This window comes from Eptesicus fuscus, chromosome 1 (assembly GCF_027574615.1).
Source record: "Eptesicus fuscus isolate TK198812 chromosome 1, DD_ASM_mEF_20220401, whole genome shotgun sequence".
NCBI lineage: Eukaryota > Metazoa > Chordata > Mammalia > Chiroptera > Vespertilionidae > Eptesicus > Eptesicus fuscus.
Window position 1 is genome coordinate 97545729 of NC_072473.1, and position 7929 is coordinate 97553657.

General features: G+C 42.2%; 1 non-coding gene across 1 annotated transcript; it reads right to left on the minus strand.

Annotated features, from left to right (window-relative positions):
• Positions 1–6864: 6864 nt before the first annotated feature.
• On the minus strand, positions 6865–6939 carry MIR9210 (microRNA mir-9210). Its single transcript, NR_130504.2, is given in 1 exon segment — positions 6865–6939. It is a non-coding gene; the product is annotated as a microRNA mir-9210 (primary transcript).
• Positions 6940–7929: the final 990 nt, after the last annotated feature.

The following is a 7929-nucleotide window of genomic DNA, read 5'->3' on the forward strand; positions in this document are numbered from 1 at the left end:
ATCTCTACTGGAATTAGGTCACAACTTAGGGGTTGGGGGAAGGAACTTGGAATGGAAGTGCATCTGGGCTCTGGGTTCAGTTGATTCTCCAGCCCAATAAATGTCAACTCCATTTTTTGCTAGTTTTGAAATCATTGGAGTTGTCCTTGGCTCCTTTCTTTTTCTTATCCAACTTTCTATTAGTCATGAAATTCTTTTGGCTCTACCTTCAAAATATGACCTTTTTTCATCACTTTCACTACCACTATCCTGGCTCAGGCCACCATCATCTCTAAATTAGATTATTCTAACAGCCTGCTAATTTGTCTTCCTCTTTAACTGCTCTTGCTCCCCTGAATCTCTTCTCAAAACAGCAGCCACAGTGACCCTGTTAAAACCTCTATCAGGTCATATCACACTTCTGTTCTCCTACTATTTCCCTCCTATTATCCCCAGACAGGTGCATGGCTCTCTCTCTCAACTCCGGTATTAGTGACCTACTGCTGTGTAACAAATGACTGCGAACATATTAACTTGAACAACATCTGTTTAGTATTTCACAGATTCAGTGAGTCAGGAATCTGGACACTGTTTAGCTATGTTCCTTACTTAGGGTCTCACAAGACTGCAGTTAAGGTGTTGACTAGGCTGTGCTGTTATCTGGAGGTTCAAGTAGAGAAGGTTGCACTTCCAAGATGCCTTGGGTCACTGGAAGAATTAATTTCCTTGCAGCTGTAGAATTCATGACAGCTTGCTTCTTCAAAGCCAATAACCAGGCAAGAGAGTCTCTACTACTTCAAGTCCCTGACTTTGAGATGCTTTCTAATAGGGCTTTCTTGATTAGATCAGTGCCAGCAAGAGTCCGTTTTAATTACCTCAAAGTCAAGCTGATTAGGAACCTTTTAATTTCATCTGCAGAGGTCCCTTAACATTTTCCACATATCATAACCTAATCACAGGAATTGTACCCATCATGTTCACATGTCCTGACCATACTCAAGAGGAGAAGATGAGAATGGTGAGGGCTAGCTTAGAATTCTGACTACCACACTTCCTTTAAACCTTTGATGAAATATTGCTAAACCTGATGACACCACTGAATATTGTAATCCATCCTTCCCCCAACCCCTATCATGCCCCAATGACTCTTACTCTGTTTTACTTTTTTTAAATAAATTTTGTTTTTTAGAAAAGTTTTAGATTTACAGAAAAATTTCCAAGATAGTAAAGAGTTCCCATTTATTCTACATCCAGTTTCCTATATTATTAACAACTTTTATTTTATGGTACATTTGTAATAATTAATGAACCAATATGGCTACATTATTATTAATGAAAGTCTATACTTTATTAAGATTTCCACAGTTGTTCACTAAGATTATTTTTATAGGATACCATCCAGAATTGAAGATTATATTTATTGGTCATGCCTACTTGAGCTCCTCTTCACTGTGCTAGTTTCTCAGACTGAAATGAGAATTTTGCCAAATGTTGGAGGCAGAAAGCAGACTAGCTTGAGAGTGAGAAACTCATGGGGGTAGCAAATTATGTAGGGCCTCACTCTTTTGTGCCCCACCAGGTTATCACACAGAAGAGCCAAGAAATAACTTGTGGATTTGTCAGGGAGAAGGAAAGAGTAATCATTGTGAAATACTCCCAACACATTCTCTATAAAAAGGTAAATTCAGAGGGGAAAGACTTTGCCAGAACCTTATAACATCTGTGGAAGGACATTTACTTGACTAAAGCTACCTCTAGCTTTCCTGGCTAACCTAGGGATAGAGATAAAAAAGGTTCAAAAACAGTTGTGAAGATCACAGACCATGAGAAACCCAAACAACTAAAAGAAGAGAAAAAGGGAACATAAGGTTGGATCTATGATCAATTGTTCTTATATGGTGTGAAGAAAGCATCAGGAAACACATCAAGGTGGAGGATTGTTTTCTGAGTGGACCTATTTTAAAAAGGCAGTAAGTAGAAGAAAGAGTTACGTACATGAGTATAACCTTTCAATGCACAGTGTTCCCTGCCCCCGGTGGTAAATATGGTCAGACAAGCATTGTTGAAATTAATTTATCTGGATAGTATTCCCTCCTTTTCAGCAAGAGTAGAAAGGGGTTGAACAGAAATAGTGATATAGTTCTACTTACACTAGGCACTGAATGACATGGTAGGAATAATTTCAATGTGTAGGGAGAGTGGGCACATGGAGGGTTGGACAGTTCAGAAGAGTCTGTCAAGAAATAATGCCTTACCATAATCTTCAAGGATTTGTAGGAACTAAGTAAAGAAGGAGAAAAAGGAAGGAGAGAATTCCTGGCAGAGCAAGAATTGTGAGGATAAACCAAGAAGAGATAAAAGGGCCCTTTGGGGTGTTTGTAAGAAATTGAACTTGACTAGAATATAGAGTGCTATGAAGGAAGTGAAGCAGGGTCTGAAAATGAACCTAAAGAAGGGGAAAGATGTCAGGTCATACAATGTATTGTGTGAATGGCTAGGGAACTCATTTTTTATTTTAAGAACAAACAAACAAAGAAAAACAACATTGAAGGTAAATGACACCAACATTACTTCTTTTAGGAAGTTGAATTTTGTTTCTGTATTCAGAATGGATTGTATGTCATGGAGATGGGGTCACAACGAATATCAAAGATATCAAATAGGAGTTGCAGTCCCTTGAATTAATCTAGATTAGAAATGATCATGGTCTGAACTTAATAGTGACAATGAACATGTACAAGACTGGGTGGATATAAGGAAAAAAAACACAGATAAATAATTAAGAGCTAGAATCTGTTGGTATTGGTGATTGATTAAGTGGGACAAGGAAAAGGAAGAAGAAAGACTCAAAGAACACAGCACCTCCTTGTAGGAATTTGTAGTCAGAATGATATGAGGAGGATTCATTAATTTTGTACCTTGTTAGGTATGTCCTTGGTATTAACAAATCAATTACAGATAAACTGAGTTTGTAACTTTTCAGTTGGACAACTTAAAAATATATGATTTAGTGCCCTGAAGTATTTACCCGATTGAGTTATTTTTAAATTGAACTGTGAGAGTATTGCCAAGTACTGAAAACTGACACATCAACTTAGCAGGGGTGAAGTTTGATTGTGAAATTGGACATGAATGTATCTGGCAAGAACACAACTTCTAAAGTGTTCTTGCCTAAAATATTTTTTCTCATATAAAGTTATGAGAATCTCAAATATGAAAATTTAAAGGACAAGCAGCCCTCTCTCTTTTAGGCATACATGAAACTAAAGTGCTTAAGGAACCTGCCCATGGTCACATGGCACCTTTAGAGTGTACTCAAAGCCTTTAGACCATTATATTTGATGTCCATCAGACGGTCTTGTATCCCTGAGTATGACTGTTTTCCAAATGCATATGGGTGCTGTTATTAATAAAGTGATAAAATATAGATGTATTTGAAAGCACTATTGAACTTAGGGGAAGTTTATAAGCATTAATTTATTTTCCCCCAATTGACAAACACTATGATTACAACTCCCATTATGTGGAAGTCCGTATCTTTGCAGCTGGGCCCTTGATAAGGTGCTCTCATAGTCAAAAACAATTTGAAACTTCTTGTTGTGGGTTGAATCCTGTCCCCTAAAAAGATATGTGGAGGTCCTAATCCCCAGTACTTGTGAAAGTGACCTTATGTGTTTGGAAATAGGGTCTTGCAGATGTGATCAGCTTAAAATGAGGTTATACTCAATTAGGGTACATCCTAATCCAATAAAATGAGTGTCCTTATAAGAAAAGGAGAGGAGTTAGAAGAAAACATAGACAGTAAAATATCAGACATTTCTCCTAGATATATATTTTTTTCTGATATATCTCTTCATGCAAGGGGAAAAAAGAAAAAAAAATGAACAAATGAGACTGTATCAAACTAAAAGGTTTTTGCACTTCAACAAAATGAAAAGGCAAACAAGTGTTTGTGAGGATGTGGAGAAACGGGAACCTTAGCACATAGAAAACAATGTGGAGTTTCCTCAAAACATAAAAAATTGAACTGCCATTTGACCGAATATTCCCACTTCCAAGAATATATCCTAATATCCCAAAATACCAATCAGACAGATTATATGCACCTATATGTTCATAGCAGTGCTATTTACAATAGTTAATTAATATCTGGAAACAGCCCAAGTGCACATCAGTAGGTGACTGGATAAAAAAGCTGTGGTACATTCACACAATGGAATACTATACAGCTGTAAAAAAGATGCATCTCTTATCCTTTGAGACAGCATGGAGGGACCTGGAGAGTATTATGCTAAGCAAAATTAACCAGTAAGAGAAAGACAAATATCACATCTCATTTATATGTGGAATCTAATGAAAAAAAAAAATAAACTGACCAATGACATAGAACCAGAGGCATGAGAACATGGAACAAACAGACAAATCTCAGAGGGAAGGCAGGGGCAGAAGGGAGAGGAAGAGATTAACCAAATAACTTATATGCATATATGCATTGCCCAAGATATAGACAATAGGGAAGTGAAGGCCTGGGGTGGAGTGAGAACCGGGTAGAGGGAGGCAATGGAGGGAAAAAGGTGTACATCTGTAATACTCTCAATAATAAATATAAATTAAAAAAATGAAAAACCAACCCATTGAATGGAAGAACCTATATGCTAATAATGCATCTGATAAGTGTTTAATTTACAAAATTTATAAAGAACCCATACAACTCAACACCAAAAACAAACAATCCAATAAAAAAATGGGCAAAGGACATGAATAGACACTTCCAAAGAGGACATGCCAATGGCTAATAGACATATGAAAAGATGCTCAATGTCACTAATCATTAGAGACATGCAAATCTGGTTCTGAGTCCACTTTCCCTTTCTACAAAATACTGAAGGCTGTGTTCCCCTGGGAGCTGAAACTTAGGAGATGACTCATGAGAGCAGAGAAGAGCCAACCAGTACAGTTCAGGGCAGACTGGCACAGAGCAGGCTAGTGCAGCACAGCTCAGAAGAATGAAGAGCAAGGAGTGGAGCAGAACTGTCTAGCCAGAGAGGAGTCTGGCCTCCAAGGCCGCATCACAGTCCTGTTGTTTCATAGCCCTCCTGTATTATAATTGAGCTGTTTTGCACTGAATAATTTCCTTCTTCACCACCCCAAATTGGGGGTTCCTTTTGGTGCTGAATTGGTGCCAATGACCTTTGATGACAATATTTATTAGCACAGAAATGTATTCATGATATATGAAGGGAAAATCTGTGTATGGTCTCATACAGTTTTTGCTGAATGAACCAATTTTTTTTTTGTAAAAAGTGACTAACAAGGTGTATGAATATATATATATATATATATATATATATATATATATATATATATATATATATATCTACAATGATATATAACCTCACACTAGGCATAATAACTATCATTAGTAAATCAACAAATAAGTTTTAACAAGAATGTGAAGAAAATGGAACCCTAGTGCACTGTTGATGGGAATGTGGATTGGTACAATCACTGTGGAAAACTGTATGGAGGGTTCTCAAAAATAAAAAATGGAACTGCCTTATAACCCAGTAATTCCATTTTTGGATATATATCTGAAGATACTAATTTTAAAGAAAATATGCACCCCTATGTTCATTGTTATTTACAATAGCCAAATTCTGGAAGCAATCCAAGTGTCTGCAATAGATGAGTGGATAAAAAAATGGTTATATACACTGAGTGGCCAGATTATTATGATCTGTGAACACATAATAATCTGGCCACTCAGTGTATATCCTATATAATAAAAGGCTAATATGCAAATTGTCCCCTCGACCAGGAGTTCAACCAGTAGGCAGGCCGGCCAACCGCCCATGTCCCCTCCCCCAGGCCAGGCTGGCCGGACTCCACCCATGCACAATTTCATGCATTGGGCTTCTAATATATATATATATATGTATACACTGAGTGGCCAGATTATTATGCATTCAGAGATCATAATAATCTGGCCACTCAGTGTATATCTATATATATAAAACCCTAATATGCAAATAGACCGAATGGTGGAACAACCAAACAACTGGTCACTATGTTGTGCGTTGACCACCAGGGGGTGCACGTGGAACATGGAAGGCATTGGCAACAGGTGGTAGAGCGTGGAACATGGCATGCATCGGCAGCAGTGGGATGGTGGAGCAGGTGAGCGGGAGCACCAGACCAAGGCGGGGTGCCGGTCGTTGTCATCGGGGTGAGCCTTTGGTGGTTACTGAAAATTCTTTGCTCCCGCATGCCACAGTCCTGACCAGCGCTTGCACCTGCTGCCAGCACTGGCCCCGCCTGCACCAGCTCCAGCACCGGCGCCACCACTCGCACCCACTGCCAGTGCTGGGTGCTGGTACTCCACCTCCCCCTGCACCTGAGGGGTAGTCGGGGCAGCAGCTGCACCTCATACCTACTGCTGGCGCTGGCCCCAATCGCTCCACATCATCAGTGGGTGCTATCAATGCGTGGGTGGCAGCAGAAGCAGGGCTGCCAGCAGACAGGGGACTGGGGGATGTGGTGGGAGGGGCCAAGCTGGAGCACAGAGGATGGTGTGAGACCTGCCCCTGTGCCCACTGCAGCCTCGCGGCACACAGTTCCTTTAAAGGTGTGTGAATTCATGCTCTGGGCCCCTAGTACTATCTAATAAAGAGGGAATATGCTAATTGACCCTCAACCATCGCAAAGATGGCGGTGCCCACAGCCAATAAGGAGGGAATATGCTAATTGACTGCCCCGCCCTCAAAGATGGTGGTGCCCACAGCCACAAGATGGTGGCGCCCAGTCCTCTCAGCCCTGCCGGGGCAGCAGGCATGAGGCAAGGTCGGGCTCGCCTCTAGGCAGGCCCAGCTACTCTGCACACCTGCCTCTGGAATCCCCTAGTCCTCTCAGTCCCCCAGCCACCCAGGGCTGACCCGAGGCTCAGGTAACCAGGGCTGGCCGAGGCTTGTACTGCTGGCAGTGGCAGCAGCAGAGGTGTGATGGGGCGTTGCCTTCCCCTGATCACTCGGTCACCTCCTGTCCCTGAGGGTTCCTGGACTGTGAGAGGGGGCAGGCCTGGCTGAGGGACTCCCCTCCAATGCATGAATTTTCATGCACCGGGCCTCTAGTCTTACCTAATAATAGAGAAACATGTAAATTGACCATGCCTCCGCTGCACCCACAGCCAATGAGAGTGAGTATTAACCAACAAAGATGGTGGTTAATTTTCATACATACCTGGGTCCCTGGAACCTCCTCGGCACCCAGGTCACTCCCAGCTGGCCATCAGGGGTGGGGCCTTCCCAAGCCTGTAATCGGAGGGGCGGGGAGTGCCCGCTTCCCAAGCCTAAAGCCTGGGGCGGAGGCTTTAGGCTTGGGAAGGGGCTGAGGCTGCGATTAGAGGGGTTGGGGGTGCCCACTTCCCAAGACTAAAGACTGGGGTGGAGGTTTTAGGCTTGGGAAGGGGCCGAGACTGCAACTAAATGCAGACCATCCGGAAGTCAGTGCTGGGTTGCCCAGCTGCAGCCTGGTGACCCAGCACTGACTGCCCAGGTGGCTGAAACCCAGAAAGTGAGTCAGGGTCTGATCTGCAGCCTCAGTGGAAGCTGTTCATCAGTGTACTTACCTCTCTCTTTCTCTCCCTCTTTCTTTCTGCTCTTCGCCAGCAGCCAGGCTTTTATTTCTCTCCAGGCCTCTGCAGGGCTGCTGTTAAGGCCCGCCTCTTTGATCAGGTCCAGGGATAGGCCTGGAGATGCTGACTGGCAAAGGAACCGACCAATCAGAACCAAAGGTGGGTGCTGTGGAGAGCCAATGGCTGCCTAGGAGGCAGAGCTTTTGACACTGACTGGCATAGAAACTGACCAATCAGAATCAAATCTGGGTGTTATGGGGAGACAATGGCTGCCTAGGAGGCGAAGCTTTTGATGCTGGCATAGGAACCGACCAATCAGA